Consider the following 27,693-nt stretch of genomic DNA (forward strand, 5'->3'; position numbering starts at 1 on the left):
TGTTGATGTAACTTTCAATTTATTTTCATTTATATAGCACCAAATCACAAAAAAGCTGCCTCAAGGCACCTCACACAAGATATAACCTTACCAACCCCTAGAGCAAGTACACAGGTGACAGTGGTAAGAAAAACTCCCTCTGATGATTTGAGGAAGAAACCTCAAGCAGACCAGACTCAAAGGGGCGACCCTCTGCTTAGGCCATGCTACTGACACAGTTAACAATACAAATATACAGGAAATTTTGGACGTCCATGTTGGTGTACAGGATGGTAGACTTGCAGAAGAAGACACCCACTCCCACTTTAATATATAATAAATGTGTTTTTATTGTCATTTTTACCAAACTGAGAAAGGCATCTCGACAACTGACCTGTATTCTATGCTCCCTCCTATTGGTGAGAGGGTGTCTTTGCCTCTTGTCCACAGCCTGTGTGGGGGAGTGTCACAGTGCAAACAGGATTCTTGATGTTACCTATGTCACAGAAGTCTAAAATGAGCAATATCAGGCCTAAAATTTGCTTAAAGTGTAGTCGTTTATACATGAACAGTCATACAAATGTGGGACCTTTGGGATGTTTACCCACATGGACCTGTAAAATGTCAGTCCAACCTGAATTTGCACAATACACCCCCTTTAAAATACATCACATCTCCTGCAGACTTCTATCTACTGTACTACTGCATCCAATGATATTTTCCATATCTTTGCCTTCTTCAGCAGATTGCCACAATCAGCCTCTGCTGTAATACCATCATCCCCAGGCCCCTCTTAAATTTCCTGCTTACTGGGCTTTTACTTTAACTGCATTACATACGTCTTCCATTTCGTGTTCATCTGGTTCCTTTCAGCGTAAGCCGGGATGAAAGATCTAACTCAGACCGCTTTGATGCAGCTCTTCCTTTTATTGTGGAAAAAACAAAACACACAACATATTGTCATCTATTGAACCTGTGCAGTAGCACAGATGTCATTTTGATTTATATTAAATTTGAATTGTTTTTTTCTGCATATGTGCCAGGGGGTATTGATTCAGAGCTCGTGGCGCTCTATGTTACTACTTAAGTAAGGATGACCAGATGGTGATGCTTGATGGAGCAAAGGTATATAACACTTTTCAGCCAGCTTGTAACATATGTTTACATAATTTGTGCTCTTTTATTTTTCCCCTCTGGTTATCACACTGATATCTTAACTGTAAATATAACAGCTTCCTGTGCCTACGGTTAATTGTGCGTTGACGGTCTGGTGAATAATTCTGCACCCTCACAGAGCAGACTAACCCAACACTGGGAGAAGTCACATGAGATAAAAACGCACTGCGACCGTTTGGCGTGTATCAGCACGCATCAATCTGTCCTTGATGTATAGTTCACATTTTGCAATAAAACCAGTTTACCACCTCAGTGTTTTGCAACGGAGCCTGATAGTGTCACACTAAGACTGATGAGAACCACTGTGGCCTGCAGGCCTGCAGCAATCGCTACCGCGGACCGTGCGCCTACTTTCTAAGCATTACAGAAATGGAATGCATGTTCCTCTGCAGTGCAGAAAACATGGTTTGAACCCTCTCTTAAAAGGTATACATACACACAGATAGACATTGCCCTCCAAACATATTGTAACACTTGGAATTTCACACATTTTAATTTTTTATGCCATTTCAAACACAAAATTTATGAAAATAAAATACAAAAACAATATTTCTAAAATGATCTTCCTTAAACTCAAACTGAAATCTCTACAACATGATATAAATGAATTAAAAATATAAAAGTGGGTTGCATAAGTAATTGAACAATTTGGTATAAATAATCAGTTTTACTGTCAAGGTTTCTTCAGACAATCAGGGGATGGATAATGAACATTTCCAAGTCCCTGAATATGTCTTGGACTTTATTTACATCATTTATGAAAAAATACAAACAGTATGGCACTCTATGGTAAATCTGTGTGGAGTTCTTAAAAACTGAGTGACTGTGCAAGAAGGAGAAGAGTGAGGAAAGCCACCAAGACACACAGACAACCCAGAAGAAATTATAGGCTTGTGATTGGAGAAATTGTGCATTGTGCATGTTTTGCATTTTGTATCCTCAGTTATACAGCTTCATGATGAAGTGGAGCAGAGAAGGATTTTCTTTCGCCAAAACATTAAATCTAGGCTTACATCTCAGATGTACCTTCTGGCAAATTGTAGCTGAACTTTCAGGTCTTCTTTTTAAGAAAAGCTCCTTTTCTATACCACTTCATCATGAAGCTGTATAACTGGTGATACAAAATGGCAACAGCAATGGTGCCAGCAAATAATGAAAAAAAATTGTAACCAATGATGACAACAATGAGAAAAAAAAAAAACCCAACAACGACAATGACGACAAATATCACAATGACACCAATAACTACAACAAGAACAAATAACAAATGGCAAAGATGACAACATATGACAAAAACAACAACAAATTATGACAGCAGCCATGACAGTAACAACGAATAACAAACAATGACAACAACAACAACAACAAATACAACAGTAAGTACAGCATCAACAAAAATAACATGATGGTAACAACAAATAATGACAACAACTAAAACAACATCATTAATAATGCTGATAACAACAGTAACACCTATATGACCTATAAGAACATAAACAACAATGACATGATTTAAAAAATAACAAATAAGGTTTAAAATATGAAATGAGATTATAATAATAAAAAAAAATAATAGCTATGGACCATGCAAAATATTCATCACTATTATTTTAACCACTATTGTGTATGTACATATGTGCCTGATTTTAGTATTCAGAATTTTAAAGTTAAATGTATTATGTTTAAAACATATAACTACATAAATAAAGGTATATATGAAAAACAAAGTAACAGACCTTTTCAAATTAAAACAAAATCGACTGCTGTCGGGTTAAGATGCACAATTACACAAAGATAGCAAAGATGAATAATAATAATGAGTGAATAATGAAATGAACAACATAATGTTCTTGTCAAACCATGAGATAGGTTACTGAAAACAATTTCAATGTTCAGTTATTTATTTTGAAGCCATTATAGAGTATCAGTGTCCATGCACTGAGATGGTAACCTCCATGAAATGCCCCAGTAAGTGATAATAATTTAAACTACTCGGGGGGGGGACCCTAATAATAATAATTCTGGGGTGCCCAAAGCAATTTATAGTTACAATTCTATTTCATTTCTTCCTGGGGGGGGGGCATGCAGACCCTATCTAACAATTGGCCTATATGTGCACATGTGCATGCATATCTTGAAACATCCTATTTTCCAGGGTTGAGTGGAGTTGAGTACAGTTCAATGGTTCACAATAGCTGAAGAAATCATCCTCTATTTATCTTATCATCTACACCTCCCAAACTCATCTTCTCCCTTTCTGTCAAAGATTTATTTGGGGCACATAGACGAGAGTCTTTAATTTTACGCCTGGGTAGACCGCACGCTGTTGCATCATATTCTTCATGTGTACATGGATTTCCTTGAAGCCCAGGGCAAGAACTGTTCTTTAATAATGAACATATGTAGGGCACCCCGCCCTTCAAAAGGCGGCGTCACATTGCTTCATCTAGATGTATCATAAGTTTCCAGCAACACATATTTCTTGTTTCTATTGTCTAAAGCTTAGTCACAAAAAGTAATAATATATGAAAAGCATCATGAAAGCATTCTGAAGAGTCATTCTAATTACATGTGGCAGCCTCATGAGTAATGGGGTAATGTGGGACATCGATAGAAGCGTTGCCTCTCATAATAGAAAATGCTATTGTTTTACTGTGAGAAAATGGTCAGCATCTGTCATGGGAAATCTGCTCCAGTTTGTTTCAAGAAGACACTGAGCCAAATGTCTAAAAAACCTCCTCTTCCTCCTCTTTATCACATCTCTCCATTGTTCACTTGGGCTAAGCCACTCGCCATTTGAAAGACTCTCAGCCAACACCTCTGCCAAAGCTCTCGCTTACATATTCTTACAACAGTTCTCTAAATCTAAATCTTCCAGTTGTCCGTTTTATTGCTCCTTGCCAGAGAAGCCCACTCACATTCATTTGTTCAAAAAATTAGCTTCTGTCAACTTACCTATAGTTGCATATTAGCCTGAGCTCATCACCGCGGTGATATACAACGAGTTGGAGCGCCTAACATGTTCACATGGGTGCTATGTGAAAGGTCAACAGCAATAAAATGTTTTCTGTGCTATGCTAGCATGTTGGCATTAACCCCCAAGCCGGTGGTGCTGGGCACAGTCAATCAATTCAATCAATTTTATTTATATAGCGCCAAATCACAATGTTGCCCCAGTGAACCTAAAAGTTAGCTTTGATAGCCGCTAATCTGCTAACTGAAAAATTAATTACAATAACTCTAAACTGCTGATGCTACTGTGAACAGTTAACCTTTATTATATAAATCCAGCTTTGGCTTAGTTTTTTTTTTGTTTTTGTTTTTTGCTCCGAAACCTTGAGAAACAGACCCAAAGTGCTGAAATTTAAAATCTGTAAACATGAACGTGGTGTAAACATAAGGGTCACCCCACCCCCATAAAAAAGGTTTAGCATGCCAAGATGATGATGATCAAGATGTAAATAATTAAATGAGCAAATGCAATTAAACGGTTTCACTCAGCATACAGATTATGTACAGCATAGGAGCCATTAAATGAATAAGAAATAAAAATATACACATGGAAAATCATTTTTATAATCAATGCATTTGTGTCTGGCTTGACCTCCTGCTCCTCCATCTCCTCGAAGTGATGCTTGTTACTTTCAGACAATGTGCTAGTTTTGCTTATTGAATTAATGAAAAACTCCAGCAACAAGAAATGAGTGATTTTAGGCTTTATAAATGTTTTTGACACTTAACTTTTATGCAAAAATGTTAGCTGATTTAAAAGTAATGGAATTAACCCTCTGGGGCCAATGCCGTCATATACGATGGCTAAGACCAAGGTTTACTAAATTATAAATAACTTTTGAATGATATGAGATAGAAACTTACTTTTTTGGCTGAAAAGTTAACTCCGCAGACATTTGAGCCAGCCATTGGCCATCTTTTTGCTCCTCAAAGAAGCTGTGGGATGTGCGTAATGTGAGTGTCCAATCGGAATTGGTTCACCGTCACATGGTTTTCCAAAATCCAGTCGTAGGGCAGATTCACCTCACGTGAAAAGCCAAAGATCGTTTTCAGGAGTGATGTGTTACTAGTTGGCCCATTTGAATATCCCCCTGGGTGCTCCAATGAGTACATACTATTGGGCTCCCAATGCGCCCTGCACCATTACGCACAGCGATCACTAAAGCAGACGGAGCAGACGGAGAGCCTCTGATGACAATCTCACGTGCTTAAACAAAGAGTGTGTAACTATCATGATTGCTCCACTAGTTTGCATGTGGATGTTACTGGATAACTCTGTTGCTTTTACCATGAAGACAAAAAAAAAAAAACAAAAAAAAAACATATTGACCATTTTGTATATGTTGTTCAAAATGTGCATTTGTGTTTATTGTTTGAACCTTTTTGTTGTACAGTCTTTCACACAAGACCTCAAATTACCTTTATAAAGTGTTAAAACAGTTGTTTATTATAGTTTGCTGTGTTTTGAATAAATGTGTATGGAAAATGATTTTCGGCTTTACTTTTTCCTTCCTTATTTTTGATCGTAAACCTTTATTACACTTATAAAACACAACAAAAGCATATATATTATGAAAGCACAGGTTGTCCTGAAAAAAAGAGACATAAAACTTGATTGTGGGATGCAGGGAGAGCTGTTAACAGAAATAATAAAACATTTATGCCAGGCGAGTGAACTGTCCAAAAAATGCCCTTTGACCCCTGAGGGTTAAATTTAGTAGAACCAGTTTGGTCCACTGAGGTTTTTTCCAGGTTAGCTGAAAAACTAATCTGCTAATGAAGATGTTAGCTTCACTAATTAGCTGTTAGCTAATTAGCTGAATGATGTTGACCACTGGTTAAACCTCGAAACACATGAAGTAGCAAAGCAGAAAATAGCCGGCAAATCTCAAAGAGTAAATCTTTGAAGTGAAAGACATGATTTGAATCTACTCTGCTTATGATTCCTTTATGTGGCTCCCTGTTTATTTACACATTGTTTTGACCAGCATTTTTAATGAAAAGAAGCATTTGAGTTGCAGTTCATTCTTTGTCATACTGTCTTTAAAAACAGCAGGTTTACCTTCAGTGTTGTCCAATATTTTCTGTTAAGCTCACAATATAATACAGTGTGTGGGAAACAGTTATGGTGCAAACACAATGTATGGTATACAATAAAACAGAACAATACACAATTTCAGAAGAAGAAGAGCCTTTATTGTCATTGTACATATATTCATAAACCAGCGTATGGGATCCACGGGCTCTAGATTGGGTAGTGTTTATAAAATAGGTAGCTAAAATTTTTCAAGGGTGGTAATAAATTATGCAAAGTTTCTATAATGAGTTGCAATGGTGTGTGAGTCCAGAATGTTTTTAGAACCTTAGAAGAAGAACTCAAACCTTTTATTTCCTGTTAATTCTGTACATTTTTAATGTTAATTTACTGTCTTTATGTATTTATAAATTGTTTAGGTTCTTGTTATCATATACACACACTATTATTAATATTATCATTATTATTATTATTTCATTATTTCTTCTATTTTGACATTTGATTTTGAAATGGACCACAATGAAAATAAGGGTTTTCACTTTTTTTGTGGTTTTCACTTTTTTGTGTCATTCATGTACTTTTTAAACATATTTACAATTATATTATGTGCTAACATTGAACTTATTAAATAAAATTGCATATGCATGCACACTCACACGTACATGCCACTTCACTTTTAATATACAGATGATTTACTGCCACCTGCTAGAATGGTGTGTCAGTCCAGAATGTAATTTTCAACGTCTATTGTTCAGTGTTGTTAGCTAATATCCATAGTTTCTCCAAAAATGTTAGTCCGATCAATGTTTTGGCGACGTTCATCCTTGACCCAAAATACATAAAAATATAAAATAAAAAATACATACCAAACAGCAGTTTGTCCATGATCAAAGTTATACACACACACACATGTATGCATACATGTACACAGACGCCACTTCACTTTTAATATATTGTGGCGAGCTGCATGGAAGAATGAAAACCAAACCAGATCTTTTTCTCTTTTCTGCATTCTGCCCCAAGGAGGTGCTTTTATTTTTACACACCCACATACAGAGATGTTGGCAGAAGACATGAAAGGCACTACCTTGCCACTCATTGTAACTGCAACATGACACTTAACTAATCTGACTAAACCAACTGAACTACAAAAACACAATAAATCAATAACACTAACAACATGGTTAAACAAACATGAACCACAATAACAACATTTAAAACCCCAAACTCCCATGGTGAATTGCAGCACAACATCTGTTGTTCACTGTTGTTAATTATTATCCCTACTTTCTCCAAAAATATTAGTCCTATCAACTTCTGCCTAACACTGGTACCACACAGCAGTGAGGCACCAGTGCAAACCACTAAGCGACCGTGCTGACAAATGTGACTCCAGCGGGACTCTAACCCACAACCATTGAATCACTTCTTAATTGTTAAACTAGAAGTCTGATGTGCTATTCATTGTGCCATAAATGCTAACAAAGACAAAACAAAGCAATGCAAGATAAAAATGCAAATGACTATGTGAGACAGTATGATCCAAGCTACAGAATGTCATGCACTACTCTGTATAGACCCTCATAGTTTAAGTTTGGCTATTGGGTGGTGATAGTACTAAGAAAATGGCAATGGGTTCTGAATATATGGAAAAACTGTAATCAATCAATCAATCAATTTTCTTATATAGCGCCAAATCACAACAAACAGTTGCCCCAAGGCGCTTTATATTGTAAGGCAAGGCCATACAATAATTATGTAAAACCCCAACGGTCAAAACGACCCCCTGTGAGCAAGCACTTGGCTACAGTGGGAAGGAAAAACTCCCTTTTAACAGGAAGAAACCTCCAGCAGAACCAGGCTCAGGGAGGGGCAGTCTTCGGCTGGGACTGGTTGGGGCTGAGGGAGAGAACCAGGAAAAAGACATGCTGTGGAGGGGAGCAGAGATCAATCACTAATGATTAAATGCAGAGTGGTGCATACAGAGCAAAAAGAGAAAGAAACAATGCATCATGGGAACCCCCCAGCAGTCTACGTCTATAGCAGCATAACTAAGGGATGGTTCAGGGTCACCTGATCCAGCCCTAACTATAAGCTTTAGCAAAAAGGAAAGTTTTAAGCATAATCTTAAAAGTAGAGAGGGTGTCTGTCTCCCTGATCTGAATTGGGAGCTGGTTCCACAGGAGAGGAGCCTGAAAGCTGAAGGCTCTGCCTCCCATTCTACTCTTACAAACCCTAGGAACTACAAGTAAGCCTGCAGTCTGTAAGACCGGGCTTGCTTTTTATGAATGCAATTAATTTTTATAGACATTCTTTACGAACTGAACCATTTGGGAATTTCCAGTATTGACGCTTTGTCAGACTCTATGGGATCCATATAGGGACAGTGAGGTATCCACCCACATGGGTAAAGTGATGCATCCTGAAATGAACCATTTGGTATTGTGGAGGTAATACTACAGTGGCCAAAGGTCAGGTGTACAGCCTGTACAACTGTAAAAAGTTAGAATCAGACATACAAGACGAACTAGTTAGGTTTTGGGTAAAGTTGATGTCTAGAGAAAGGGCAATAAAACTGCACATTTTTTCACATAGTATCCAATAGATGTGCTCTGTTCCCCACTCTGACAGCAGAAGGAAATGTTTTGAATGACTTCATATTCGGGGGAATTCTCAGAGATTCCTTTCATTGTGCTTACCAGTGGGGAATTGCCAGTGAGTCACATATTCAAGGGCTTTACACTGATGTGGTCTCACTTGCCAATTAAAACGATGTGCCTCCATGTTCCTTCTGCAGAGAAGGACCAGCTTTGAGTGAGGTGACACAACTATGAATTATGGGCAGGTACTTGACAGTAAAAGGTAGGATGCCAGCCATGGGACTGAAAGTGCTTGCAGTAACTGGCATCTGTTATACTTATGGTGTTATACAGCCCGTTGTTGGGCTGCATAACATGCTTTGGTGATTGTGTGGGTCTCTACTTTGTCAGTTTGAGTGTGTGAATAAAAATCATACAGCGGCTGGGTGCCTATTTGTCCACATGTATGTGGAAGCTTACCTTTGACATTGTTCAGTGACAGCAATGCGTTGTCCTGGAGATGAGACCGTACTCATAAAAGTGTCATAATCCAAGGAGCAGGTTTCCTTGACGAACATAATTAACTGAATGTGAACATAATGAGCCAGACCACAGGTTGCTTCTTTAATAAGTGATGGGGAAGCGGCTGACTCATGAACCAGTAGTTCAGTGTAAATAGCATAGATAGACAAAGGAACAAATAAAGAACTCTTTGAACTCAAGGGGCATTAGAGAGCCAGGTCTTAAAAGTAGGTTGGCTTTTGTCATCGCTTAATTGCTCCACGCTATTCCCGTCAATGTTTGCCTTCTTGTGAAAAACAAACAAAATTCAGCTACAGAATTCCTGAATAAAGTAGATTTTGCCCTGACTGCATCTTCATTACTATATTTTTGCTTTAATCTTGTTTGCATAGAAAAAGAGGGAAGTCCTCATATTCCGTAATGTGAAGCAGATTAGAGATGGAACACCAGTCGAAAGCAGGTTCTAACACAGCAAAGGCTTGCAGAATGCAGATGAAGTGCCTTGACTAGACTGCAAAAACTGTCCCTCTCAAAATAAGTGAAATAATCTGAAATCTAGCCAAATTGTCTTGTATTAAGCAAAAAATTCTGTCAACGGGGTAAGAAAATTTACTTGGTTAGAATTCCCAAAACTAGCAAAATGTCTAGGCACTGAATAATCAAAATGTGCCTTAAAACTAGACAGAATTATTATCTTAAGATTAACCTCTGTCTTAAAATAATGCAAACAATCTTGTTCCTTTCCTTGGATGATTTGAAATCCATTGTGTTTCCTTTTTACTGTTTAAGTACAGCTTGATATTAGCCGGAAAAACTTATTAAGAAAAAGTGAGATACAGTTTCCCAAAATAAGACATTTTTTCTTATATTAAAAAAATACTTGACAAGATCATTTTTCTATTTCACCAAAAATTAAGTCAAATTTTATTTAAACAAGTCTTCTTTTTTCCCCCCTGTAGGTCCACTCAGGCCTCAGTGCTCTGCATCCAAACCTGTTTCTGTTTCTCTTCTCCGACTCCCATTTCCCATTCATTGATCCCTCCATTGTTAGGCAGCGCGGTGTGAATAATGCATACCATGCTGTGAGCGGAGAGGGCAACACATAAATAAAGGTGCCGTATAGGTGGCAATGCTCAAGTGGCCAACTTACTTCTCACCCCTGTTGTCTCTCACAGTGCTTGTCCATTGCTTGCATACACACAGAACAACAGGGGTACACGCTACAGGATGTGCACAAACACAACGCAGTGTATCCAGTTGTTGTACCATCTCTGCTCCCCAACTGCACTTTCTAAAAGAAACAGTAACTACACAAAGATCCACAGAGGCTCTCTGGCTGCACAATACCTATAATGCAAAACACTGATGCACTTGTTCTTTTAAAAACCTGCAAGAATCATGCAAGGCACACGTGGAAAGACTGTGGCACTGCAGACTCAAGGCCAAAGGCATTTAAGCTATTTACCCAATGTGGTTACTCTAATCAGAAAACAGCAACACAAATACTTGAGTGCTGTTTGCATGTCAACACATTGCATATGTGTTGATTTGTAGAAGAGGTGGACCCTGACCTTTTTTGTTAGTAGGGTTGTATAATAACACTGAGGGCCCTATCTTGCCTATATATAGGGACTTAAGCGCATTGTGAAAATGCATATGTGTGTCCAACTCCACTTTGATGTTTAGGGCCCCTTCACACATAACACGAAATTGTGCGAAAGAAGCAGAAACCGGCTGAAAATCTGAGAACAAAAAACAAAATGGGGAACCGCGAAACATTCCACATGCTGTTGGGAGGGACACACGGTCGGACAGATGTGCACGATACCGCGGCGATGGTTTCGTGCATGCTTGTGCACGTGCACGAACACAGTGCAAGCACCTGGAACATGTGGCACCACATTGTGCCGCCGCTGTGGAGGAAAAAAAAACACACACACACATGAAAAAAAACACCAAAAAACACAATTTCTAATATTTAATCAGTCTTATCGAGTGGACAATAGGAGTATGATCCTTCTGTTCCTCTGTATATGACCCATGGTCATAGATGTCAAGTCATGAAATGACATGAATGAAGCAGTGCGCTCTTATCATGTCCACATCTGCTGGCCCCATGTCCAGCCATTCCCGTGCGTGTGTCCAGCGAGCGGCACACCATAGGACACTGTCATGTGGACCATAGCTCACGTGGGTGACGTGACATTCAGATCACCAGCTGAATGTACACATGATCAGACAGTCCTTTTCACCTGGCACAGGCTGTCGATGTGCGCACTGACACGGTCACTCCAGCCCGTTACGAAGGCAATATATGTTTTAATGTATTTCCATGTGCTCACACGCACCTGTGTTCTCTGTGTTTTAATTTAACACATCTTGTGCACCGAGCTGTCATTTCCAGCTGTCAGTGAGTGGCTGGGCAGCGATCAGCTGAGAGGTGCCTTGCTGTGCTACGTGCACTTAGATGTGGCTTGCCGGTCTCCGTGTGATCTTATCTGTACATAATTATCAGCATGTCATACAAGTGCCCCCCCTGCATGCCACGTGTTGCAGGACGGAGGCGGCATGACACACATGCACGCCATGTGTTGGGGGGGCCCACTTGCTTGACATATGTGTTGTTTGGAAACAGCAGGCTTGTGTAGCACCTTTCACAGACAGCACCAATGTGGTCATCTGCACTCCACTATCATGGTGGGAACGCAAATAACCCCGCCAAGGGGGCTAACACCTGCCAAGGGGGGGGTTGAATGGGCACTTGCAGGGCACTCGCTGTCTTTTGGGCTGCTGGTGTTCATGAATGGTTGTGGGGACAGCTGTATGAGGCATTTGAGGCAGCTCCGATTTTTCACAAGTGGTACAATTCCTCCGTGCGCCAGTTGGCTTCAATCGTGTTATGTGTGAAGGAGTCTTTACACAGAGCATAATCTGAATGTAATGTGTTTTGCCATAACCTGAATAAACCACTGACTTTAACAGCCCTGCAAATTTGAATCTAGCATATTGTACTTAGGTGGCAGATTCAGTAGCTGACAGAAATGAGTGGTTTACCTGGTGCATAATCTGAGTGCAAAATAAGGTGGAGGGTGCAGAGGGGTTGTATTTAGTCTAGTGGGTGTAACAATTAAATATGAATTGAAAATGGATTAAAATAATAGATATGACCACATTGACCCCTCAACTGGTGTAACTATTGTGAATTGATTGGATGAAGCTTGTTTCATCAACTTAATGTTTCATTACCTTTTATTCAAGATCACTTTTTGTCACTTAATTAATCATGGATCTATTTTGGACATATAATGCATTAAAACAATCAATGTCTCCTATCAAGTCCTTGAGAAGAGGTATGCGCTTGAACCTGGCGTACTGTTATCTACCGGATTCGGTAGGTGACAGAATTGAGAGGCTTTCTGGTGAGGGAATGATTTGCGAAAAGCAGAACATTTACAGGAGCAGCAGTCAGCCATCATGCCCTCACACTATTTCACTCGCTTGCCTTCTGGTGTCAAATCGATCTGGATTTAGCTCTTCACGTGTACTTTCTTCAGTACGTCTCCTCTTCAATATTTGGATATTTTGCTCAGTAAAGATGAGACTGAAATTCCATGGCTTCATTTTCCAGGTTGTAAACATTTCCTATTATGAAGTTAGAAATTCCCACATCCCCTCAATGCATCATAAATCCATGTTTTTATCTCATTTGTTTTGCCTCAGATTTAACAACACTCATTGGCAAAATTTATGTTGATGTAGTAGATGCATAATTTAACTGGCGATTGGCTGGAATACTGCATATGGAGCAAAAATACAATCGCCTACGGAGCTGAAGAATTTAAGATGGAAGATGAAATAGGAAGTTGCTATGAAATGGCTATGTTTATGTAGATTTACATTTGTGTCCCTGGCAGTATTTCAAGATAAAGACATAAAAAACTATTGCTTTAAAGAATAAAAGTTCATAATCTGAACAGTGTTTCCAAGGCGGGGCCGTTCCCGGCTGCTCTCTTGTGGCCGACCGATGCTGATTGTTAGTGACAACACACAACCTCACATTGAGGATGACCCCGCATGAGATGAGCCTGCAAATCCTCCAGAGAGGTAAAATTGGGGAGGCGGCTGGGAGAGCACAGTTTGCAGCAGAGACCGATAAAAGAAGACTGAGATGGAGTGTCTTTCTCAGACAGAAAATGGAAAAGAGAGCCAGAGAGAGACTGTTTAAACAAAAAAATTCACAGTAATGGAAAATGGGAAAATGCAGAGGACAGAAGGGGAAAAAGAGACAAGGCACTGTTCGAAAACAATATAAGAGACGTTCCAACTGTAAATAACTGCCACTCTGCATTCGAGTAACAGAGCTAACAATTTCCTTTTCTGAAAAGTGTCTTCGACATTTAGCACTGAAATGCCAGCCGTATAAACCAGTTATCATGGCATGAGAGAGCTTTTTAGCCGTAAAATGCCAGTGAGCCAGACACAAACCATTATAGACTTTGATGCCCTGACACTTAGGATGCCATTATAAGGTATAAAACACACGTGCGTGAATGCATACACACACACGCAATCACAAATCAAGCAATCATGAGTAAAAGTGCCATGTGAGGTATGTGGTTCTTCTCTTTGAATAGGTTATGGCTATTCACAATCTAGAGGGCGGCATTATTCACAATGCCCCTCATGTTTACGACATATTACGGCTATTTGTTCCCACTGTGAAAAATGACTGGAAATCATGGAATGGAAATCATTGGGCTTGAGTCACCTCCTGTGCTGAAAAATAAAGCCAACCTGGAAGTGGCAAATCTTGTGGTTTCTTGCATGGTCATTTGGTTGGCCACGGTTTTGGTCTCTGTGGCTATTGTCCCTGTTTATGTCAACTGTACTGTAGGATGAATTTTTAAATAACTCATCCGTCTAAGCATTTTTTAAATAAAGTTATGACTAATTAGCCATGTGGTCCATTTCACAGTAGTGTGTGTGCTGTCAGGTTTAGGGCCTCAATAGCAATGGCTGCTAACTGTTGTGAACATAGTCTTATTTGTCCTTTCCGAGCACTTATAGAGGACTACGACAATAAAAATACAACATTAATAATAATAAATAAATAAATATAAATAAAAACAAATTAAAAACAAATACAGTGTATGCTAAAATATGTTGGTGGTCCAGGAATTAAGTGAAATTAAAGGTATAGGGCCACAAAGCTTTTATGATTTAAGGCTGGCATGCCCAACTAGTCGATCACGGTCGACTGGTTGATCGCGGTCGACTGGACATTTATACCTTAAAAAAATGATAACACATGATAAAAAGTTCCCCTGAAGTGTGAATTTTCAAAAGAACAGACGGCCTTGAACTACTGATGGCAGTGAACGGGCAAGACCAACACAGTCGATGACAGCGACGTCATAAATCATGTGGAGGCTTTCCCAGACTTGTTTGAGGTATTCTGGGAAGGACACGACAGCCAATCAGAGGAGATGGACACTGTGATGTCACTGGCTGATCTCTATCTCTCTCTCTCTCTCTCTCTCTCTCTCTCTCTCTCTCTCTGGCTCCTAATCCAACATGGCAGAAAACGCTCCAAAATCACTGTGTTTCTCCATATTATGTACAACCCCAATTCCAATGAAGTTGGGACATTGTGTTAAGTGTAACTAAAAACAGAATAAAATGATCTGCAAATCCTCTTCAACCTATATTCAATTGAATACACCACAAAGACAAGATATTTAATGTTCAAACTGATAAAACTTTATTGTTTTAGTGCAAATTTTTGCTCATTTTGAAATGGATGCCTGCAACACATTTCAAAAAAGATGCAGCGATGAACTGTGTTAACTGACAATGGTTTTCTGAAGTGTTCCTGAGCCCACGCGGTAAGATCCTTTACACAATGATGTTGGTTTTTCATGCAGTGCCGCCTGAGGGATCGAAGGTCATTCAATGTTGGTTTTCGGCCTTGCATCTTATGTGTAGAAAGTTCTCCAGATTCTCTGAATCTTCTGATTATATTATGGACTGTAGATGATGGAATCCCTAAATTCCTTGCAATTGAACATTGAGAAACATTGTTCTTAAACCGTTGGACTATTTTTTCATACAGTTGTTCACAAAGTGGTGATCCTCACCCCATATTTGCTTGTGAATGGCTGAGCCTTTTGGGGATGTTCCTTTTATACCCAATCACGACACTCACCTGTTTCCAATTAACCTGTTTACCTGTAGAATTTTCCAAACAGGTGTTCTTTGAGAATTCATCAACTTTCCCAGTCTTTTGTCCCAACTTTTTTGAAACGTGTTGCAGTCATCCATTTCAAAATGAGCAAATATTTGCACAAAACCAAAAAGGTCTATCAGTTTGAACATTAAATATCTTGTCTTTGTGGTGTATTCAATTGAATATAGGTTGAAGAGGATTTGCAAATCATTGTATTTTGTTTTTATTTACATTTCACACAATGTCCCAACTTCATTGGAATTGAGGTTGTAAAAGCTAGGGAGAAATAAACACTTCTAAACTAAAAATGCTGTTCTTGTAACCTCATAATACCTCTGAAGAGATTTGCAAGACATCTCACAGACGTCACCGTACATGCTACATGCACACACATCACGCGGTCAAAGGTAACTTCCAGCCTTTTCAAAAGCTCATGCATGCGCACACACACGCCCTGCTGCAGATGCCATTAAAAGGTAAATAAAATATTTATTATCGAATTCCCCCCAGATAAATTTGTTCTCTTCATTAAAATGAGCTGTAATTTTACAAGATGTTTCTTAAATAAACTGACATTATAATGCTTGGATTTTAGTAGAAACAAAATTTTGTCAGTTTAGTTAAATTTGGGTGGCCCTCTAGCTTTAAGTATTACTTGTTTGTATGTTAGCGACCTTGGCAGTAATTAGCTACACTGTTGGTACAGGGTGACCCAAAAAACTGCCAGAACTCATAAAAAATGTAATAAATTCTATAAAGGTACTTAAACTTCAGTCTGTGTACGATCATTCCCAAAGATTCAGTCATCTTGGTTGCTTTGCATAAAAGTCTTTCAAAATTATGCTCCAAATGATATGATTTGTTGGCGAATTGTCTTCCCCAACATGTCTTGGTCAACCAAGGAAAAGACATTCTACCCGGAGGCCTATTTCACCAACAAATTTCAAGAAATTTACTGGACCTTTGTAGGATTTATTACAATTTTTATGGTTTCTGTTTTTTTTTTTGGGGGGGGGGGGGGTCACCCTGTACTTTGGTTACTGGGACAAAATGCAGGGCATAATATTTGAAAAGTGCACCCAAGCTAATCTTTGGGAAAATTATTGCCCAAGCTAATAACCTAACCTGTTAGCCTTAGTTTGTATGGTACAACTGTGAAATGGGGTGGGAGTGGGCATGTTGTGGCTTCATTCATCTCACTGAGATCACCCTGGTCATACTCACACTTTCCCACTTTGCATATTTCTGGGTTTGCCAGACATTAGGAGGAGTCAGGCACTACCAAGATGGTGACATTTGGAGCTTCAAACCTGCTCCTCAGATAAACTATGCGTGATGCCTCTGAGGTTTTGTCGAGTGTATATATACAGTGCATGTAGCCTCACATCTCACTTTCTTTGCCTTTTTCCAGGACTATAGGACATCCTGCTGCCATTAGGATGTGAGTGGTTGGGGATTGCGTTTCATTTCGACGAGGCAAATTTCACTTTAACAGGTGAGAACAAACACGTGTGTATGTGCTTTTGTCTTTTAGGGACACTATCTTATTTTAAACTCATTTAACCAGGGGAGTTGACACTGAAATGCATTTTTATTTTCAGCCTACACACAAATATAGAAACACCTGGGATGCATTTTTATTTGTTTTTAAAAATAATTTTGGTGAACTGCACAGTATGCATTATGTTGTTTTTTTTTTAGAAATAAAATATGACCCGTTGTTGTCCCCAGAGATATCGGGGTTCCATCTGTGCCAGGAAGTGCTGTAATTGGCCCGAAAAATGTGTCTTCTCATGTCGCTAATCCAATTACGTATGATACATTGAGCCTTGAAAAACAACAGAAAGCAACAACAATAGAATAGAATGGAACAGAATAGAATAGAATAGGGGAACCAAACTGAGCAGTGAATTTATTGCATTCAACATCCTTCAGGCGTAAAGTCCTTGAAGGCATCAACAGGAGTTAAACCAAAAACCCAGCTGCCCATGAAGCCACTCATGGCAACTTATTCACAGTTGCGTTTACAAGCTGAGGCGGGCCTGTAAAGTGCAGAATTTACGAGCTCCTTTTTAATTAGAAATACTGTCTCCTAGAGTTGGGCTGATGAATTGCACATTCAATTTATTGACGACGGAGGTGGGGGCCATTCTGGAATATTGACAGCTGGTCAGGGCATTCCGGTTGCCATCACAGTTTCTTCCCCCTGTCAGTTTGAGAAATATGTAGCTGCATCTTTGCAGGTTCAAAACCCAGAGGGCATCTTTTCATGTGGGGTTCTATTCTTTATTGATTGAATTGGCTGAGAGTAATAGCAATGATAATGTGCTCTCTCTTTCTCATTCTATGTGCTTTGACAGTATGCTATTTGATTTGTTGTTCTTATTTTGCATTTTTATTTTAATTTAATGGTTAGGGTCTGCAAACTGAGCCTCAGTGTTTAATTAAAAATATAATAATACAACTACTAATAATGAAAATGCTCGAGGGCACGCTGTGGGAATAAGTACTTCCAAAACATCAGTGGTGCATATCATGGTTGAAAACATTCATTTTAAGTAGTAATATAACAATAACAGGTTGTTCCTGTGTTGCGTGTGTTTTTATAAGTTAATTATACCTCTTTTTAGCAAGCGAATATAGCCCTGAAAGTGTCTTAAAAACACAGCTTAAATATCCCACAGACACTAACGTAAGCCATCCTAAAATATAGAGCGCCTTATGTTTGAAACGTATACTATAACACATGGCTCTGTGTGACCTTGACATTTGATCAGTTCTATTCAAAAGTGAACCACGTTATCCTTAATTAACACATAATGTTTGTCCACAACCTGTAAGACATATCGAGTCCAAATGACTTTCAGTTTAACCTTTCAAGGTCACCCAAGATCAAAGTATCTTTATCCATTTATTCAGAATAGCTGTTCTGAATAGCCGAAATGTTGCCTAGATAGATAGATAGATAGATAGATAGATAGATAGATAGATAGATAGATAGATAGATAGATAGATAGATAGATAGATAGATAGATAGATAGATAGATAGATAGATAGATAGATAGATAGATAGAATATAAGCACTGGGCTTTAATTTTTTTAAGTTTGGCCTGCAGTTTGACCTTTAACATTTTTTTTTCTCAAAATCAAATCACTTTGTCCTTGTCTGACCCTCAGTTGTTCGATAAAGTTTGATTCAGATTGGCCCAAATCTCTTCGTTACTTTGGACAGACATGGATTGACCCACAGAACAAAACCTGAAAAAACAGACCCCAAAACAATCTGTGTGTTTTTTTCCAATGCCGTTTAGATGTTTATGGTGTACGTTCATGTCCGACTTTTTTTTTTTTTTTTCTAATTGTCTTTTTAGCTTTCTCGTTTGCAACAAATGTGATACGCAATCCATACCAGTTGATATTGGTAAACGGTCTGATATGGGAAAATATTAGACCAGAATTCTGCCAATCAGAGCACGTGTAGTGTCACAGCCATATAATGAAAGGGCATATCACAATCCAATCAGTACTGATGTAGCGAATCCTGATGTAGCTGATAAAAATAACATTAGCTATAATTAACTTTGCCTTGTTGAATGGTACATTCCATCTTTCACATCATAAAATCTTCGTACCATTGAACTCATAAACATTCATTATTTGGATATCATTAAATGTACCATTCCTCATTGAATGGTATGTTTCATCTTTCACCAAATTAAATATTTGTTCCATTGAAAGAATGAAAACATTCATTATTTGTTTTATATAATTGCAAAAATAGATCCTTGTCATTTGCCATTTTTTAAATTTCTAAACAATAGAAAACGGACTTACATTTTGGTGTTCGTCACTGGTGCTTAGAATAGAATAGAATAGAATAGAATAGAATAGAATAGAATAGAAAGCCTTTGTCATTATACACAGCAAACACGTCTGCATAGTACAACGAGATTAGGGGGGCTGCTCCTTAAAATGTGCACGCAGTGCAATACCAGACAATATAACATAAATAAACAACAATATAACATAAAGAAACACGCAAAGTCATTTGTTGAAATGTAAAATTGTGTAACATATGGACAGTGTAAACAGTGTAGCAATTGAGAGAGTGCAAAAGGAAATGTAAAACTGTATGACAACTATAGGCAATGTAAAAAATTTAACAACTGAAAAATGTGCAAAAGTCCTGTGCTACAAATGAGATAGATATGGTGCGGCTCAGTACCTAATATAGTCCGTTTTTAGTGCAGATTATTGTTCAGCATTGTGATGGTTTTGGGGAAGAAACTGTCCAATACGAACACGTCCAATACGAAGAAACTGTCCGATAACAGTCCAATACGAACTTTACGAGGTCTATTAGAAAAGTCGACCTTATTATTTTTTCAAAAACCATATGGATTTGAATCACGTGTGATTACATCAGACATGCTTGAACCCTCGTGGGCATGCGAGAGTTTTTTCACGCCTGTCGGTTACGTCATTCGCCTGTGGGCAGTCTTTGAGTGAGGAGTCGTCCACCCGCTCGTCGATTTTTTTCATTGTTTAGGAATGGCTCAGAGACTGTTGCTTTGTTTGATAAAAATTTTTTCAAAACTGTAAGGCACAACTGAGTGGACACCATTCAATAAATTCAGCTGGTTTTCGGTAAAAATTTTAATGGCTGATGAGAGATTTTGGTCTGGTAGTGTCGCTTTAAGGACAGTCCACGGCGCCTGACGGCGATCTGCGCTTCGAGGCGGCAGCGTCTCGCCGTTTCAAGTTGAAAACTTCCACATTTCAGGCTCTGTTGACGCAGTAAGTCGTCAGAGAACAGAGAACTTTCAGAAGAAGTCGGCATGAGGAGTTTATTCGGACATTCCATTGTTAACGGTCATTTTGTAATGAAAGAACGTGCGGGCAGAGTCGCATGTCGGGCTGGACCCGACCGCGGGGGGTCGCGGCAGGAAAAACACCTCCGTTGGAAATCTTAACGGGCAAGTTGGAACATGCCCAAGCTGTTAAACAATTTCTCAGTTACTCACTTGTTGAAAGCCATTAAAAGCCGCCTGAATTCTACAAATGGTTTTCAACACGGAGGTGTTTTTCCTGTCGCGGCGCACACAGATTTGCCGAGTCGTCACGGAAACAACTCGGCGAATTTGCGCGTACGTCTTTCATTAAAAAAATGTCCTTAAACAGTGGAATGTCCGCATAAATTCCTCATGCCGGCCTCTTCTGAATCTTCTCTGTTCTCTCACGATGTCCTGGGTGAATTAAGCCTTAAATTAGGATGTTTTCAGCTCTAAACAGGCCGACGACAGCGCCTGGAAGCGCTGCAGGACGTCCCGCTCCGTGGGAAGTCCTTACACCGACAGAAACACCCCATAATCTCTCATCAGCCGTTAAACTTTTCACAGAAAACCAGCTTAATTTCTCGAATAGTGTCCACTCGGATATTCCTCACAGGTCCAGAAAAAATTTTGATAAAGCAACGCGCGCCGTCTCAAGCAGCGTGTGAAACAAAGGAATTCAGCCGAGAGGGCGGGACCACATCTCACTCAAGGCCTGCCCACAGGGAAATGACGTCACCGACACGCGTGAAAAAACTCACGCATGCGCACGAGGGTTCAAGCATGATTGGTGTAATCGCATGTCATTCAAATCCATATAGTTAAAAAAAATAATAAAAGGGTCGGTTTATTATCTAAGAGACCTCGTAAATAGGAGTCAAAAATTGTTCTCAGTCAATTATTTATAATTTAGTAAAGCTTGGTCTCAGCTGTCGTATATGACGGCGTCGGCCCCAGAGGGTTAAACCCTTAGATCTTCAGCAAATGTATTTATAAAGAGAAACTGCATGAAGTACACAAGTTTTTTTTTTTTTTTCTAAGAACAAGTTTATTCAATGAGGAGAAACAAATGCTAAATTATTGTTGTGTTCTAACTTATTTTTTGTTCAGCCTTTTTGACCTGTCTTCATGAAGTTAGATGTAAAAATGTTGAAATTGGCCCTATCCTGCAATGATAAAGAATCCTTAAAGATCGTGTTCCAGATCATTACCAAAATGTAATGACTTCTAAGTTAGGCCAAGATAAAAATTTCATTGAAATCCATTGAGGATTTTTTTTGAGTAATCCTGCTAACAAACCAGCCAACCAACCAACCAACCAACAAACAAACGGACGTGACCGAAAACATAACCTCCTTGGCGGAGGTAAAAATTTGAAACATGAACTGAACATACCGCTTCAGGCTTAAGTTTTGCTAATCCTAGAAGAATATCAAAATTCACAGACAAAAACTTGCATGTTTATCATGAAATCCCAACATATATTTCATTGTAAATGGTGGAGCATGTTGCATTAAATAACCTCTCTAAGTTGGTGCTTTTACAAATTCACTTGGTGCACTAATATGTGTGTTTTTTTTTTTTTCTTTTGCTGTCCTCAGTGTTTGTGTAGCTGAAAGTGCTTCCCTTTGGGTTTTTGTGAGCCTGAATGCTTTCCTTCCTTGCCTCTTAATGCTTTGAAATCTGATTCTGTGATATCGGTTCTTTATTTCACTGAAACAATGAGCAAAAAGAAAGAACAACAGGAAAGAGGATATATCATTCTTCACGTGGGAGTATTTTTTTTTTTCCTGTGTGAAACAGGTGTTTCCAGCTAGACAAGCACAAACACACAAACTTTTTTTTGTCACATCTCTAATGAGAGCACAGACTGAAACATGAGTCATATCACTGTCAGGTTCAGTTACACTGAGGTCACACTGAAGCACAGCACATGCATGGACAGACAACAGCACATGTGGATGCAATGCACACCAATACTTTACTCGTCAGTAATGTGGATATTCTAAAACTTTTTCCATTGCAACAACTTTGTAAATGGGAAAATGTCAACTTTATTTGCTTGTAAATGATTTTAACATGCTAATTTATGAGCCAACAGCATGCTAATCAGCTAAGTTGGTGCGAAAAATGTGACAGCCCGCTAACTAGCTAATACCAGCAAACAAAATGGAAGCATGCAAACTTACCGTACCTATTGTTAAATATATTTATGTGTTTAATTATTGTTTTCTTTATTTGTTTTGTGTACTTGTTTTGGTATTAAAGTAGTTATTTTACTTAAGATTCTATTCTTAGTTTTCACTCCTATTCTTACTCTTATTTTCCTTTGTTCTCTGATGGAATGTACATGTCGAACTGGATTTAACCAGTTTTTATCACTTAGGACAAAGAGATTTAGGTTACATTATAAATCATAAATGTCCTGTTATTGCGCGGGTCTTGGGCAGGGGGTTGGACCTCCCTCGAATGCCCACGGGGACCAATAAGGAAAGGATTTTGCGAAATAAGTTCTGCTTTTGTTGAGTTTTATAAAAAATGTTTGTGTCCATTGTTCGGGGTTCTGAATGAGCGGATCTTGTCGGTGAGAGAAGTTCTTCAGGACCCAGGCCTGATATTTTCACTGTGACTTTGAATAGCTTTAAAAATGTGGAATAGTTCGAGTTTATACTTTGTGAGGGGCAGTGTTATAGAAAGAGCCATACAGGACCTACGCATTATGATTATTAAGCGTTGCTCAACCCAACAATGCCAGAACAGGATATTAGCCTAGCAGGACATGCAATTCATAGCTATGACAGGAACAAGGACTCCAGGAAGAGCACAGAAGGAGGACCGTTTATATACTTTAACAATAAAAAGTGTAAATGTCAGTAAGCACTGTGTCATGCCCCGCCCAGTTCCAGGCTTCAGCCCTTATTTTTCCTCTTTATTTAGTTCTGTTCCTTTTGCCCCAGCCTTGTTTTATTAATTGCCTTCTTCATCATGTGTTTATTCTATGTTCTGTTTTTGCTTTGGCACATTCTTCTGTTACTTTTATACTTCAGCCATGTTCCAGTTCCGTTCTAGTTTTGTTCTATCAGTCTGTGTTTTCATGGTTTATCATTTGGTTATTGTTTGCCTATTGTTTTTGCTGTTCTCATTTCTATTATGTAGTACTGTTATGCCAGGTTTTGTTATCACTTAGTTTCTGTTTTTCTTATAGTTTTGTCTGTCTGTTCTACTTGGTTTTGTCACAATGTGTTATTTCCCATGATTCTGTTTATCATGTTCTGGTATGGTTTTACGTAATCCTGCTAACAGACAGACACATAAATAAACACTGATTTAATTACATCCTTGGCCAACGTATTAATCTGCAAGATTGACCTTCAGGTTACTGTTAAAATCTGAAATAAGTAAAAGGAAAAAAAAATATATCATTTGAATTTAAATAAAAAACTCATAAATTGACAAATCTATCCTGGTTTCAGGTCACTATCAGTATAAAAAGCAGTGTGTGTATGTGCGTGCGTGTGCATTTCCTGTGTATGATAAGCTCGTTAACTAGAACCTTGTTAGGCTTTCAGCATCAGAACAGTCTACTTTGTTTATTGTTTCGCAGGAATTAGTTCACAATTAGATCAGCTTTCCAGCTTGGTTTCCCAGTAACGTGTACTGATTTGCACCTTCCGAGTGGAGGCCTGCTGCACCGCATCCGATGCACGAAGCCATCAGTGCAAACACAGAAAAAACAAACACTAATCTATAATGGCTCTTAAACGAATTGCACATAATTACACTCAAACCTTCACAGCCCACTGCTGCTGCTGCCCCCCCCCCCCCCCACCCCACTGCATGACGACAGGCTTATTGTCTTATAATGTGACCTTTGCCTTGAGTGGAGAGGCCTTTGTCCTCAGACAAAAGGCTCCATATTGTGAGCCGCTGCAGTCAATACCGTCCACACAGCTGCTGGGGAACGGGTGCAGATTATCCAGAGTCCAAGTTGAAGGCTTTGAGACAATATGTGTGTGTGTGTGTGTGTGTGTGTGTGCATGTGCATGCGTGCACGTGTGTGTGTGTGTGTGTGTGTGTGTGCATGTGCATGCGTGCATGTATGTGTGTGACTGTGTTTGTGTGCTTTACGACTGTGAATGAGATGCAAGCCTGATTTCCAGAATCACAGATGGGCCAGTGTGATGAGACTCAGCCTGCTTCCCCTGTGTGCATACATGTACAAATAAACACACACACTCGGGGCTGGGCATGCAGCAGATTTCTCTGAAACACAACACTTGACAGATACTGTAATGGCGGAGAGAACTGAGGAATGATATTGGAGTTGCCAGGGCAACCACTCTTCATCATTCAAAAGTATCAACTCTATCTGTGTATCTTTGTCTTTTTCAATGCATGTTGCTCTCAGTGGCAGTCTGATGTGTTTTAAGGATGTACGGTATGTGTACCTCCAAACAGGTACACAACTATCGCTTTCAGTCATGTTTGTTGGTTTGTTTGCGGGTTTGTTGGCAGAATTAAAACCACGAGGCCCGTGTCAAAGAAACATGGTGGCCAGGTGGGACATCGGCCATGGAAGGCCCCAGTACACTTTGGTGGCTGTCTGGATCCACAGGCTGATTCTAATTTTGCATTTTTTCATCTTTGACATTATAAAATAGGACATTTTCATAAATTCCTATTAAAATAAGGCATATTCTTTTAATATTTATAAAGGTTAGAATAGGTGTTTGTTATTATGATGTAGAAGCTCCACTGAGCACACCTCTAATTTCCTATTTAATATTCTTGTGCAGCACACGGATACAGCTCCATTTCAATCCGTCTTCTGCTCTCTAAATTTTTAGCCCACATTTGTGTGGGCCCCGACTGAGTAATGTGTCCCCACGTTGAGTGGTTTAGGACTAAGTATCTTGTTTGAGGACACTTTTACAACCTTGGATAGAACACACACAGTCTTTGGTTGATGGAAAACCTGCTCAATACACATACAGTTATGGCCAGAAGTTTACATACACCCATCACGGACATGATTATCATGGCAATATTGGACTTTCAATGATGTCTTTGAACTGGAGCAAACTGATTACATGACACATATCTGCAATAATCATCACATTTTCCATTGTAATGTTAATGAATCAATGTGTGCAAGCTTTAATTTACTTGGAATTTTCTTGAAATCAACACAGGGTCAAAATTAGACATATACTTAACAAAAATATAAACGCAACACTTTTGGTTTTGCTCCCATTTTGTATGAGATGAACTCAAAGATCTAAAACTTTTTCCACATACACAATATCACCATTTCCCTCAAATATTGTTCACAAACCAGTCGAAATCTGTGATAGTGAGCACTTCTCCTTTGCTGTGATAATCCATCCCACCTCACAGGTGTGCCATACGAAGATGCTGATTAGACACCATGATTAGTGCACAGGTGTGCCTTAGACTGCCCACAATAAAAGGCCACTCTGAAAGGTGCAGTTTTGTTTTACTGGGGGGGGATACCAGTCAGTATCTGGTGGGACCACCATTTGCCTCATGCAGTGCAACACATCTCCTTCGCATCATCCGTGAAGAGAACACCTCTCCAACGTGCCAAACGCCAGCAAATGTGAGCATTTGCCCACTCAAGTCGGTTACGACGACGAACTGGAGTCAGGTCGAGACCCCGATGAGGACGACGAGCATGCAGATGAGCTTCCCTGAGATGGTTTCTGACAGTTTGTGCAGAAATTCTTTGGTTATGCAAACCGATTGTTCCAGCAGCTGTCCGAGTGGCTGGTCTCAGACGATCTTGGAGGTGAACATGCTGGATGTGGCGGTCCTGGGCTGGTGTGGTTACACATGGTCTGCAGTTGTGAGGCTGGTTGGATGTACTGCCAAATTCTCTGAAACGCCTTTGGAGACGGCTTATGGTAGAGAAATGAACATTCAATACACGAGCAACAGCTCTGGTTGACATTCCTGCTGTCAGCATGCCAATTGCACGCTCCCTCAAATCTTGCGACATCTGTGGCATTGTGCTGTGTGATAAAACTGCACCTTTCAGAGTGGCCTTTTATTGTGGACAGTCTAAGGCACACCTGTGCACTAATCATGGTGTCTAATCAGCATCTTGGTATGGCACACCTGTGAGGTGGGATGGATTATCTCAGCAAAGGAGAAGTGCTCACTATCACAGATTTAAACTGGTTTGTGAACAATATTTGAGGGAAATGGTGATATTGCGTATGTGGAAAAAGTTTTAGATCTTTGAGTTCATCTCATACAAAATGGGAGCAAAACCAAAAGTGTTGCGTTTATATTTTTGTTGAGTGTACAAAATGCAGGACAGGTTAAGTCTGGATGTGCTGGCACCAAGCCAACTGCTTTGGGCCCTGAATGGCAACTGCCCAGGCAAACACCTGGTTCATCCCCACCTCCCAAAAGTAACTGTTCATTTGACACATAGTCATTGAAGCTGTACCTAAGCCTGCTCAGAAGAAACCTAGAACCAAAGACGTGTAGGCCCAGTTTCATAAAGCAGTCTAATCCTTTAGTCTACTAAACTTACTTAGTCAACTATGGTTAGATGTCCAACATTATTCATCTAATCACCATTTGACATCGATGGCTAAACTTGTAGATTAGCCATCTTACGTTAGTCGACAGTTTTCACAGGCATAACGGCCTCCTGCGTGCCGTTGCTAAGAGACAACTTCAATGCGCAACAGTTTTGTTTACTTCCGGGTTGGTTGTTGTCATGAACTAACCATCCTTTGTTTCATTAACTGGCTTTATTAACATTTACGGACAAATATGAACTGCAGAATGACGTGCTTAGCACTTAGCCTAGCCATTTCACCCTTCAGTTTTTTCTTCTACACTTTTGCCAAGCCTTTTGTGCACACAACGCTGCTCAGCATAACAGCGACGCCCGGTGGCTAATGTAAGAACTGTCACAAACACATCATGACAGTCGTCTGCTGCAACCAAAAGTGGAGGAAGCTCTCCTTCTGAAGAAATACAAGGATGCTCTTGAGTGTTCCATCAAGTGTTGGTACATGATAGCTGCCATTTTTTTGGACGGAAGACACTGAAGTTTTGGCAACTAAAATAAGATTAGCCTACTCTCTGTACCAGGCTAAAAACACAAAACTGGCCAGAGAGGAGTTTGGTTCCACTTTCAGTTCCACGTTCAGTGGGATGTACAAACGGAATGTGCATGGATTCATGCCTACGCACATTTTGATACATCTGAATACATTTGTGCTTACGCCTGATTCAGGGTTTTGGCGTATGCCAACCTATAGTAGAAAGTCAACGCAAGTCTTTGTACATGAG

At 39.4% G+C, this 27,693-nt stretch overlaps 1 protein-coding gene across 1 annotated transcript in view; it reads left to right on the top strand.

Moving 5' to 3' along the window:
* Positions 1-27,693, top strand: part of adgrl3.1 (adhesion G protein-coupled receptor L3.1) — a 479,593-nt gene that overhangs the window by 15,492 nt on the left and 436,408 nt on the right. Inside the window, exon 2 of the mRNA XM_034187839.1 lies at positions 16,941-17,024. The gene's annotated coding sequence lies outside the window, so the exon portion shown is untranslated. The remainder of the gene's footprint in view (positions 1-16,940; positions 17,025-27,693) is intronic.

This window comes from Thalassophryne amazonica, chromosome 15, assembly GCF_902500255.1.
Source record: "Thalassophryne amazonica chromosome 15, fThaAma1.1, whole genome shotgun sequence".
In the NCBI taxonomy this organism is placed as follows: Eukaryota; Metazoa; Chordata; class Actinopteri; order Batrachoidiformes; family Batrachoididae; genus Thalassophryne; species Thalassophryne amazonica.